Here is a 12293-nt window from a genome sequence, read left to right as displayed (position 1 = left end):
ATACCTCAATAACACTATAAACCTCAGTCACACTATATACCTCAATATCACTATATACCTCAATAACACTATATACCTCAATAACACCATATACCTCAATCACACTATATACCTCAATAACACCATATACCTCAATAACACCATATACCTCAATAACACTCTATACCTCAATAACACTATATACCTCAATATCACTATATACCTTAATTACACTATATACCTCAATAACACTATATAACTCAATCACACTATATACCTCTTTCTGTCTCGCTCACTCTTTTCACTCTCATGTAAATGTGGTACCGTGGGCGTTGTTGCCACGGAAACTCATTCAGATGCTCCAGGTCATTGGAGGACTGAGTTGAGACACACACACACACACACACACACACACAGTGATATACACACTGAGAGAGAGGCAGAGAGATTGATGTGCAATACTAGTGAATTTCTACACGTATTTTGTATTCTTCTCTCTCTCTATTTTATCTGTCTCTCTCTCTCTCTCTCTGTCACTCTCTTTTCTCTCTCTCTCTGTCTCTCTTTTCTCTCTCTCTGTCTCTCTCTCTTTTCTCTCTCTCTGTCTCTGTCTCTCTTTCTCTCTGACCTAAATCTGCAGTAGAGCTGTGAGCTGTTTTCCAGCTGTGTCTCCCTCAGATACCCCACTGCTCCTGGTGAGAGAGTGAGAGAGTGACAGAGTGAGAGAGTGACAGAGTGAGGATGTAAGAGAGTGATACAATAAAGGAGTGAGAGATTAAGGAAGTGGGAGAGTGAAGGAGTGAGGGGAGAGAGAAGTGATGGTGAGAGTGATATAATGAAGTAGTGAAAGAGTGAGGGAGTGATATAGAGATAGAGTTAGAGAGTGAGCGTGTGAGAGAGTGATATAATACATGAGTGAGAGTGAAGTAGTGAGAAAGTGACATAGTGAAGAAGGAAAATAGCGCAAGAGTGATATAGTCAGAGAGTGAACGAGTACGATAGTGATATAATTAAGACAATAGTGAGTGAGATAGTGAAATAGTAAGAGAATGGAGTGAGAGAGTGAAGGAGTAAGAGAGTGATATAATGAAGAAGTTTTGAAGTGAAAGAGTGAAGTAGTAAAAGAATAAAGGAACAAGGGAGTTAGAGAGAGATATAGTGAAGGGGTGAAATAGTGAGAGGGTGATATGGTGAGGGAGTGAAAGAGTGAAGTAGTAAGAGAGTGAGGAAGTGATATAGTGAGGGAGTGAAATAGGAAGAGAGTGATATAGTGGAGGAGTGAAATAGTGAGGGAGTGATATAATGAGATAGTGATATAGTGAGAGTGATTTTGTGAGGGAGTCATATAGTGAGAGAGTAATATAGTGAGGGAGTGATATAGCGAGAGTGATATAGTGAGGGTGATAAAGTGAGAGAGTGATATAGTGAGGGAATGATATAGCGAGAGTGATATAGTGAAAGTGACATAGTGAGAGAGTGATATAGTGAAAAAAGTGATATAGCGAGAGAGTGATATAGTAAGAGTGATACAGTGATGGAGTGATATAGTGATGGAGTGATATAGTGATGGAGTGATATAGCGATATAGTAATATAGGGAGATTGATATAGTGAGAGAGTGCAGTAGTGAGAGAGTGATATAGTGAGAGATTGAAGTGATATAGCGAGAGAGTGATATAGTGAGAGAGTGAAGTAGCGAGAGAGTGATATAGCGAGAGAGTGATATAGCGAGAGAGTGATATAGTGAGAGAGTGATATAGTGAGAGAGTGAAGTAGTGAGAGAGTGATATAGTGAGATAGTAATATAGTGAGAGAATGAAGTAGTAAGAGAGTGATACAGTGAGAGAGTGATATAGTGAGAGAGTGATATAGTGAGAGAGTGAAATAGTGAGAGAGTGATACAGTGAGAGAGTGATATAGTGAGAGAGTGAAATAGTGAGAGAGTGATACAGTGAGAGAGTGATATAGTGAGAGAGTGATATAGTGAGAGAGTGAAGTAGTGAGAGAGTGATACAGTGAGAGAGTGAAGTAGTGAGAGAGTGATATAGTGAGATAGTAATATAGTGAGAGAATGAAGTAGTAAGAGAGTGATACAGTGAGAGAGTGATATAGTGAGAGAGTGAAATAGTGAGAGAGTGATATAGTGAGATAGTAATATAGTGAGAGAGTGAAATAGTGAGAGAGTGATATAGTGAGATAGTAATATAGTGAGAGAATGAAGTAGTAAGAGAGTGATACAGTGAGAGAGTGATATAGTGAGAGAGTGATATAGTGAGAGAGTGAAATAGTGAGAGAGTGATACAGTGAGAGAGTGATATAGTGAGAGAGTGAAATAGTGAGAGAGTGATATAGTGAGATAGTAATATAGTGAGAGAGTGAAATAGTGAGAGAGTGATACAGTGAGAGAGTGATATAGTGAGAGAGTGATATAGCGAGAGAGTGATACAGTGAGAGAGTGATATAGTGAGAGAGTGATACAGTGAGAGAGTGATATAGTGAGAGAGTGATACAGTGAGAGAGTGATATAGTGAGAGAGTGATACAGTGAGAGAGTGATATAGTGAGAGAGTGATATAGTGAGAGAGTGATACAGTGAGAGAGTGATATAGTGATAGAGTGATATAGTGAGAGAGTGATATGGTGAGAGAGTGAAATAGTGAGAGAGTGATACAGTGAGAGAGTGATACAGTGAGAGAGTGATATAGTGAGAGAGTGAAGTAGTGAGAGAGTGATATAGTGAGAGAGTGATACAGTGAGAGAGTGATATAGTGAGAGAGTGATACAGTGAGAGAGTGATACAGTGAGAGAGTGATACAGTGAGAGAGAGAAATAGTGAGAGAGTGAAGTAGTGAGAGAGTGAAATAGTGAGAGAGTGATACAGTGAGAGAGTGATACAGTGAGAGAGTGATACAGTGAGAGAGTGATACAGTGAGAGAGTGATATAGTGAGAAGTTGTTTGATGTGTGTAACGTCCATCCTGAGTATGCTGAGAGCAGGGCTTCATCTCTGCGTTGTGATTGGCTGAGGGTTTGGTGGAACGATGGCAGACAGATCACAGAAAAAGGTCTGCCATTGGCCGCCTGAGACACACACACACACAAACACACACACACACACACATGAACCCAAGCACCCACAGGTTATATATTTATGTGTAAATATAATTTTATATAAAAACCTCTATAATTCACAGAACTGACCATCCATATTCATTATATATGAAGTACGCATACCTAAGTGTAGTAATAATATATATATATATATACATACAGTACCTACAGTATATGTAATAATAATATGCCCTATTTGTATTATTTCTATTATATAACCCTTATATATATAATAGGTATATGTATGACAACATTTCTCCAAAATTCCAAATAAAAATATTCCCATTTAGAGCATTTATTTGCAGAAAATAAAAAATGGCTGAAATAACAAAAAAGGATCTGGTGAGGAAAACATGCCGAGATGCATGAAAATGGTTTTAGAAGCTTCCAATCTAACAGAATAATAAAAATGTTATAAAATCATTATGAATACCTGAACTCTTGCATGCCATGCATTTTTATTTCTTTTTGCTATTTGGGCTAATTGGCACCTGATTAAAAACAATGTAAAAACTAAGAATTATCCTTTTAAGTGATGTAGTTTCTTAGAAGCATGATGTCCACATATCAGGACTTTAGGTTTATATTTTGATAAAACACAATGAAGTTGCAATTAGTAATGATGTGCAAAACATTTATTTTGTGCCTGAACGCAGCAGCGACAAAAGTAGAAACAACATTTTCTTAATGTATGAATTATGACTCATTTACTGTATTTACTGTTCATTTAAATTTTTAAACCAAATCGAAACTGTAACGTGTTAAACTCTTCTGCCACCACTAGAAGACAGTATAATGTCCTCATACGAGGACTCTAGGCTCTCGTAGAGCAAAATTAAACTGTTTGGAAATCTAAAAGTTTTACATAAAACAAAACTTAATTTATGAGTTCAAACACAGAGTGGGTTCACAGTGTATTGGAGCATTTCTATTGGTCCAGAACACACACACACACACTCCCAGGCTGATCTGCATGTAGGGATATATGGGTTTAGAGGAATGTGAGCTGGTGAATTTAGCCGGTTGAGGAATGGTGGAGATTATTAATGACTTTCTCTTTTGAAAGAGTTTCTCTGAAAGCTTTTCTGATGGAAATCAGAGGAATGAAAGACTTGAAAGAGGAAAGAAAAGACAAACCACCCACCACCCAACCCGGGGGACTTCTGTCCCACCACTTCTGATATCTTCACACAGTGATACAACTACACAACTACAACACTAACACAACCCTCAGTGTATAACCTCACAGTCACAATACCTACATTTAAAGTGTTATTACTTCTGCATAAATTGGTGATTAAATATGTTGTGATCTTCATCTACATCACAACAATAGACAAACACAATCTGATTAAACTAAAACCACACAAACTATTATATATTTGCATGATTTTATTAAACACAACATGTTAATATTCACAGTGAGAGTAAATAAAAGTATGTGAATCTTTGGATTTAATAACTGGTTGATCCTCCTTTATCAGCAAAAACCTCAACCAATCATTTCCTGTAGCTGCAGATCAGACCTGCAGAACGGTCAGGAGGAATTCTGGATCATTCCTCTTCACTAAACTGTTTCAGTTCAGCTATAATATTATGGGATATCTGGTGTGAATCTCTCTCTTGAGGTCATGATGCTGCAGCATCTCAGTTGGGTTCAGGAGGTCAGGACTCTCCAGAAGGAGTATTTATTTATTTTCTTCTGTTGAAGTCGTTCGGTTGTTGATTTACTTCTATGTTTTGGGTCGTTGTTCTGTTGCATCATCCATCCTCTGTTGAGCTTCAGTTGGAGGACAGATGGTCTTAAGTTTCCCTGCAAAATGTAAACTTGGTAAACTTGGGAATTAATTTTTCCGTTGATGACGGCAAAATCCGTCCAGACCCTGAGGCAGCAAAGCAGCTCGAAACCATGATGCTCCCTCCACCATGTTTCACAATTGGGATGAGGTTTTGATGGGATTTTGGTTTCATCTGTCCACAGTATATTTATCCAGTAGTGCTGTAGTGGAACATCCAGGTGCTCTTTTGCATCAAACTTCAAACGTGCAGCTTTTTGTGTTTTTTTTTTGTTTGGACAGCAGTGGCTTCCTCCGTGGTGTCCTCCCATCAACTCCATTCTTGTTTAATCTAGTTTTCCTTATTGTATTTATTGATTTGTCAACAAAAATGTTATTATGTGCCAGAGATTTCTGTATTCAGTCTTCAGCTGACACTCTAGGATTCTTCCTCACCTCATTGATCATTCTGCGCTGTGCTCTTACAGTCATCTTTACAGGACTTTTATATATACATATATAATATACATACATACATACATATATATACATATATACATATACATATATGTTTGCGTGGTATTAGTTTAAGCAGACTGTGTTTGTCTATTCGTGTGACTTAAATAATTATCAGAACACATTTAATGACCAATTTATAAAGAAATCCAAGTATAATCCCAAAGAGTTCACATACTTTTTGTGCTAACTGTGTATAAATGTATACGTTTGTATGTATGTATATATGTATGTATATATTTTTATGTACAGGGCAGGATGACCATCGATGTGGAGCTCCACCTACCCAAAAGTGTGAAGATCCGTCCCCCCAGCAGCCCAGTGGTGCATTACGACGTTTACCTTTATAAAGCGCCCAAATCTCCAGCCTGTAAAAAGTTCCAGAACCGGGTCCGATGGAGTGACTCCGCCTCCAGACCAATCAGCACACACTCACTGCCTTCACTCGACCTCCGGAGGTCACGACCTCGCACCGCCACCTCACTCCGTGACCTCTGAACTGAAATTATAGCGACGTTCTGAGAAGATGTATCATTTTTCACTATATTTTGTTGTAGATATAGTTAATTATTATAGGTACTTATTAAATTAGATGAGTCCTGATTGGTGCCTGAACCTACGAGGCTAATGTCGCTAACAGGTATCAAAGTCATCAAAGAATACTTTGGCGCGTCCCAGAATAACAAAGATTGGTTAGCCAATCATATCTTAGCATATTGTTTGTTAATCCAATAACTACCTTCTATGGAAAAGAAAAGTATTCGCCATGTTGTCAAATTTGCAACCAGACTCTCCACAGTAGAAGCCAGTAGAGGCGGAGCCAGACTTGCCAACTCCTTGGTTGGCCACGCCCCTTCCGACAAGACCAAGCACTTTACAGAGATGCCAAATTGACCAAAACAAGATTGAATGTCCCAATATTAAAAGTTCATGTGTTTTATTACCAAATCCAAATGCTGGTTTCTAACATATTTCACATAACATTCCCAACTAGTCAAATACTAACATTATGGAAAGGTAACATTCCAAAAACTAAAACTTAAAACATTGACACTGAATCAAGTGACATTGCAACTACATTAACAGAAGGTTTAAAAATGCTAAATTAAAATGCAGTGTCTCAGACTGCTTTCATTGAGTTTTGAATGCGGCTAAAAGGACCAATAAGAGAGCAAATGTCCCAACAGTAACAGTGCGTTTAATGTATTTTATTACCAAATATTTTACATTTGCATCAAATTACTAGTTAATCGAATAACATTACATTACAGTACAGTCTAGAGTCAGTGTACAGCATTGGCCATTAAAAGAAGAGCTAAACCAATGTTTTAAATACTTTTTGGACTTTTAAACCACCAAGTCCAGCACGTCCAGCTAACTAGACTAGCGTTAGCTGAGTATCTAACTGCTAATTACCATAAGAACACGTTGGTCGTTGTACGCTAACACATGCTCGGGCTTCTTTTCTGAGAGATGCTTCACTGTCCATGCTTTATATACAGTGGCTTGCAAAAGTGTTCATACCCACACTCACATTTTGTCAAATAATTTAAAAAATCTCAGTCTCTAGATGATCAAAGCCGTAAGAGGACGAAAAAAACCCAAAGCACGTGTAATTGTAATTGCAGCAAATGGTTCTAATAAGTATTAATATACGGGGCTGAATACTATTGCACGTCACACTTTTCTGATTTTTATTTCAGTAAAATTTGGAAAACCATGTATAATTTTCGTTCCAATTCACCCTTTTTAAATACTTTGTGTTTCTCTATTGTTTAAAACCTTCTTAAAAAAACATTCACGTTTTTGGTTGTAAGGTGAAAAAATGTGGAAAATTTCATGGGGTATGAATACTTTTGCAAGCCACTGTAGTCATTGTTAACGACAGATATATGGAGGATCATCAAGCAGGAGCTCATCATTCTCCTGTTTATATCTAAATAAAGACTTTTCTATAAAAATTAAACAAAAACAGATAAAATGTTTCTGTCTGATTTATTGAGTTTATGTTTTTAATCAATGCTGTAAATAAGAGTCGCCCAACAACCAAGCAATTCTTAAAAAAATATAAAAGAGAAGTTTCTGCTGGTTGAAGGTTTCAGATGTTTTCAAGCTAACAGAGAGCATTATAAGAAGGTTTAGCAATGTTTTTAAAAGATTTCAACAAGGTTAGCCTGTAACATTACAGAAATGTTATGTAATGTTCGAGGAATGTTGTAAAAAACATGTTATACATTAATAATTAGCATCAAAACATGATTAGAACGTTTTTCACTAATGGTCCCCTTAGAAGCCCACTTAGAAGTTGTTAATGCTAACATTATCTAAATGTTAAAAGAAACATTGCCAAAACTTAAAAATAAAAACTTTGACACAAGTGTGAAGTTGGAGAAAAGTTAGCAAAACGTTTAAAAGCATTAAATAAAAAAATATTTTGTATGGAAAACATGTAGAAAACTTGACCAATTTAAAGTTCTATGAATGTTGAATCATTATAACATTGAAAAACAACAAAATGTAGTTTTGTAGCATTTTTGTAAATTTCATATAAATATAACGAGCCCTGTTTTAGTGATCTATAGATGAGCAGTCTATAACTGCGCAGCTTGATTTAGGGCATATCAGTGTGTCTTTGCTGTCGAAACAGCGGGAATAGTACACTTTTCTTTTCTCGAAATGCAAAGCAAACAATAAAAACATTGACACAACGTGACGTTGGAACAAAGTTAGCATAACCTGTGAATATTAAATAAAAAACAATTTTGTATTGACAACATGCAGAAAACTTGACACATTTAATGTTCTAAGAATGTTAAATCAATGTAACATTGAAAAAAAAATTCTATAAACCAAAAAAATGGTTGTTTTGTAGCAATTTTTGAGATTTCATATAAATGTATTGTGCCCTATTTCAGTAATCTATAGACGAGCAGTCTATAACTGTGCAGCTTGATTTAGGGCGTGTCAGTGTGTCTTTGCTGTCGTAACGACGGGAAAAGTACACCTTGCCTTGATAAAGGCATGTACTAATTCTCTAAATAAATCATGGGTGTGTTTAATCATGTTTTGGGCGTAACGTGAAATAAACCAATCAGAGTGTCTCTTGCTCATCATTCTCTTTAAGAGTAGAGCAGATGAGCTCTGACTTTGGTGGATTGCTATTTTAACGGTGCAGCTACCTGAACGTGTTCAACAAACTCTTCTCAGCAGAGGAAACTGAGCTGCTGGTTGACGCTGTGAAGGAGCTCCAGCAGCTCATTTACTGGAACAGCAATGTTATTTTATTTACTATTCTGTTTATTGTTGATGTAAAAGTTGGTGTCTAGTGCCGAGATAGCGATGAACGTCTGACCTCATTTCCAGAACACCACGCCCATCAGTGTAGATATATTCAGAAGATCTGCTGCTGTTTAAACCAGGCAGGAGGAAGACAGAGTGATAATAGACTGTTGGTGGGGGTGTAAGATAGCGATGAGTATCAAAAAGTGATGTAAGATAGAGCCCATGTGTGCTCTGTTCATTAATTAACTCAGATTTGGCGTAAAATCCTGTAAACATGCTGAGATTCTAATTTCTGACCTCTCTGGGTGGGTGACACTGTGTGTGTGTGTGTGTGTGTGTGTGTGTGTGTGTGTCTGTGTGTGTGTGTGTGTGTGTGTGTGTGTGTGTGTGTGGCACTGGGCTCTCTGTGTGACCCACAGGATTCAGTTAGCACGCTCCATTAGCCTCCCTACTACACACAACCTCACACACACACACACACACACAGTTTATGAATCAGTTTCTCTGATTTTGCTATTTATAGGTTTATGTTTGAGTAAAATGAACATTGTTGTTTTATTCTATAAACTACAGACAACATTTCTCCCAAATTCCAAATAAAAATATTCTCATTTAGAGCATTTATTTACAGAAAATGAGAAATGACTGAAATAACAAAAAAAAAGATGCAGAGCTTTCAGACCTCAAATAATACAAAGAAAACAAGTTCATATTCATAAAGTTTTAAGAGTTCAGAAATAATCAATATTTGGTGGAATAACCCTGGTTTTTAATCATCAATCAAGTTTTCATGCATCTTGGCATCATGTTCTCCTCCACCAGTCTTACACACTGCTTTTGGATAACTTTATGCTGCTTTACTCCTGGTGCAAAAATTCAAGCAGTTCAGTTTGGTGGTTTGATGGTTTGTGATCATCCATCTTCCTCTTGATTATATTCCAGAGGTTTTTAATTTGGTAAAAATCAAAGAAACTCATCATTTTTTTATTTTTGTAAGTCATTTCTTATTTTTACAGAGCTGAATGTAGGTGGGCAGCTGTTAACTTGTGATTTCTGATAAACTTATCCTGTACAACAGAGGAAACTCTCGCTCTTCCTTTCCTGGGGCGATCCTGAGTAGTGCCAGTTCCATCATGCTAATGTTTTGACGATACTTTCAAAGTTCTTAAAATTCTACTTATCAGATTGACTGACTTCATTTTTTCCTAAAATATTTTTTTTTCTTTATTTAGTTGAGTAGTTGTTTCTTCTCATAACCTGGATTCGAACATTACTGAAATATTCACTATTCACTGTATACCTGTAACTCTACCTCTTCACTACTTTACTTTAACTGATGCTCTTAAACACTTTATTAAGAGACAAGAAATTAAAGTAATTAACTCTTCAGCACAGCTGTTAACTGAAAGCCTGAATTCCAGGTGACTCTACCTCATAAAACTGACTGAGAAAATCCAGCAGAGATGAGTAAAATATAAAACAAATTCTTTAGTATACACTTTTATGTGTTTCTTGAATAATTCTAAATGTTTTTCTTCATAGTTTGGATGAGTTTAGTATTAATCTACACAATGCAGAACATTTTAATATTATAATGAAGAAACCCTGAATTTAATAGTAAATAATACATTAATAGATACATTAATGAGTATATAAAACAGAAATTAAATGAATTAAATAAATAAATCGTTATTTCTATTTATTTATACTCCAAATGTATTAATTTTTTTTATTGTTTTCTTTTTTCTTCTTTTCATTTACACAACTGTTAATCCAATCTCATATCTATTTTAGTTTTTCTTTTTTTTTTTTTTAGTTTTTTTTTTTAATAATAAAGAAACTCAGTTTTTGCCAGTTTTAGTTTAGTAGTAAATAACAAATATGTTAATGCTGACTGATGGAAAAGAGAAAATAAGATCAGTATCCAGTGTTGATTCACTATTAGATAAACTACAGGTAAAAAAACACTTTTTTGTTTATTAAATGATTCTATATGGTTGTATTCATAGTTTAGATGAGTTTAGTATTAATCTACAATATAGAATATGTTAAAATAATGAAAAAAGACTCAATTTAAAGGGTGTTTAAACTTTTAACTGGTACTGTAGTCGTGGGCTGATATGGTCAAATAGTATCTATGTAATATTATATATTGTAGTATATTATATAGTGTTATACAGTTTATTATATACTGGACTCTTCCTGGTTTTACTTTCGGTTTAAGTCTTTGAGGGAAAATTAACTTCTTTTATTATTTTAGCTTTTGCTTCCCCCTGCTGGTGAAGCGGCTGAGCTGCACGTGTGCTTTTACTCACTATTCACTATATTCCTAATATTTCCATCAGTTATTAAATACAGACGTACTTTTCAGATTTCTAGTTATTTTCTGCTTATATTTCTATTATATATTTTTTTTCGATATTTTTTTAATTTCCAAAAACAACATTTATTAATGTACTAATTTAACTTTTTGTTTACTTTATACTTAATTATTTTGCAGTAAGCACAGCTTTGCTAAGACAGTTAAGAGACTTAAATAACATAAATAAATTAAATTAAGCAAGAAATACATAAAAAAAAAAGGATTTTTGGACATTTACCAAATTTAAATTTGTGCAAAAGTGAGACCTTTAAACATTTAAAACCAAAAATACAATCTTTACATTTGATCATTTTAGCTAGATCTTTAAAACAAATAAATGTTCTAGTTTTTCTGGATGTTTGGCCCAAAATAAACAGTTCTGCTTTATAGCTGTAGTTTTGGAGAGATTATAATTGCTTGGGCAGATATAATTGCGTTCATATTTTTAAAATGCACTTCTCTGACTTTACTATTATAAATATTAAAAAGTAAATAACTTATAAGGGAGTGACTGCGCTTTCCTCCATGAGAATGAAATCTCTGTAAAACCAGAATTCCAGTGTATTTCTTTTGTTTTTGCTTTTTTGTCATAATTACATTTTTTCAAATTATTAAACACACTGAATAAATATAAAATGGTTTGGAGAGACATGTCTGTCATCTGCTGGTGTTGATCCACTGTGTTTTATTATCAAGTCTAAAGTCAGTGCAGTTTTGTTTTCCCACAAAATCTTACAGCACTTCATATCTTACAGCTTCCCTCTGCTACTGACAACTTTTATAGAGATGCAGATTTCATTTTCCAGCAGGACTTGGCACACTGCCCACACTGTACCAAAAGAACCACTTGGTCTTATAAAATATTGTAATTTTTTGAGACACTGATTTTTGGGTTTTCATTGACTGTAAGACATTATAATCAACAATAAAATAAATAAATGCTTAAAATAGATCACTATGTGTTTAATACATCTATATAATATATGAGTTTTACATTTTTAATTGAATTACTGAAATAAAGTAACTTTCCAATTATATATTTCAATTTTTTGAGATGCACTAGTATGATCTGTGGAGCTGATGAAAATATAATGGGTGGTTATAATGTTATGGCTGGTGGGTGGTATTGTAAGTAATGGGAGTACTGGGCTCCGGGTGGTTATAATGTTATGGCTGGTGGGTGGTACTGGGCTACGGGTGGTCATAATGTTATGGCTGGTGGGTGGTACTGGGAGTACTGGGAGTACTGGGCTCCGGGTGGTTATAATGTT

The 12293-nt window shown here is 35.2% G+C and overlaps 1 protein-coding gene across 1 annotated transcript in view; it reads right to left on the bottom strand.

Annotated features, from left to right (window-relative positions):
* Window positions 1–12293, bottom strand: part of LOC111196242 (zinc finger protein 239-like) — a 443969-nt gene that overhangs the window by 259805 nt on the left and 171871 nt on the right. The window lies entirely within an intron of this gene.

This window comes from Astyanax mexicanus, chromosome 1 (assembly GCF_023375975.1).
Source record: "Astyanax mexicanus isolate ESR-SI-001 chromosome 1, AstMex3_surface, whole genome shotgun sequence".
Taxonomy (NCBI): Eukaryota; Metazoa; Chordata; class Actinopteri; order Characiformes; family Acestrorhamphidae; genus Astyanax; species Astyanax mexicanus.
This window is presented reverse-complemented; position numbering and strand designations above follow the sequence as displayed.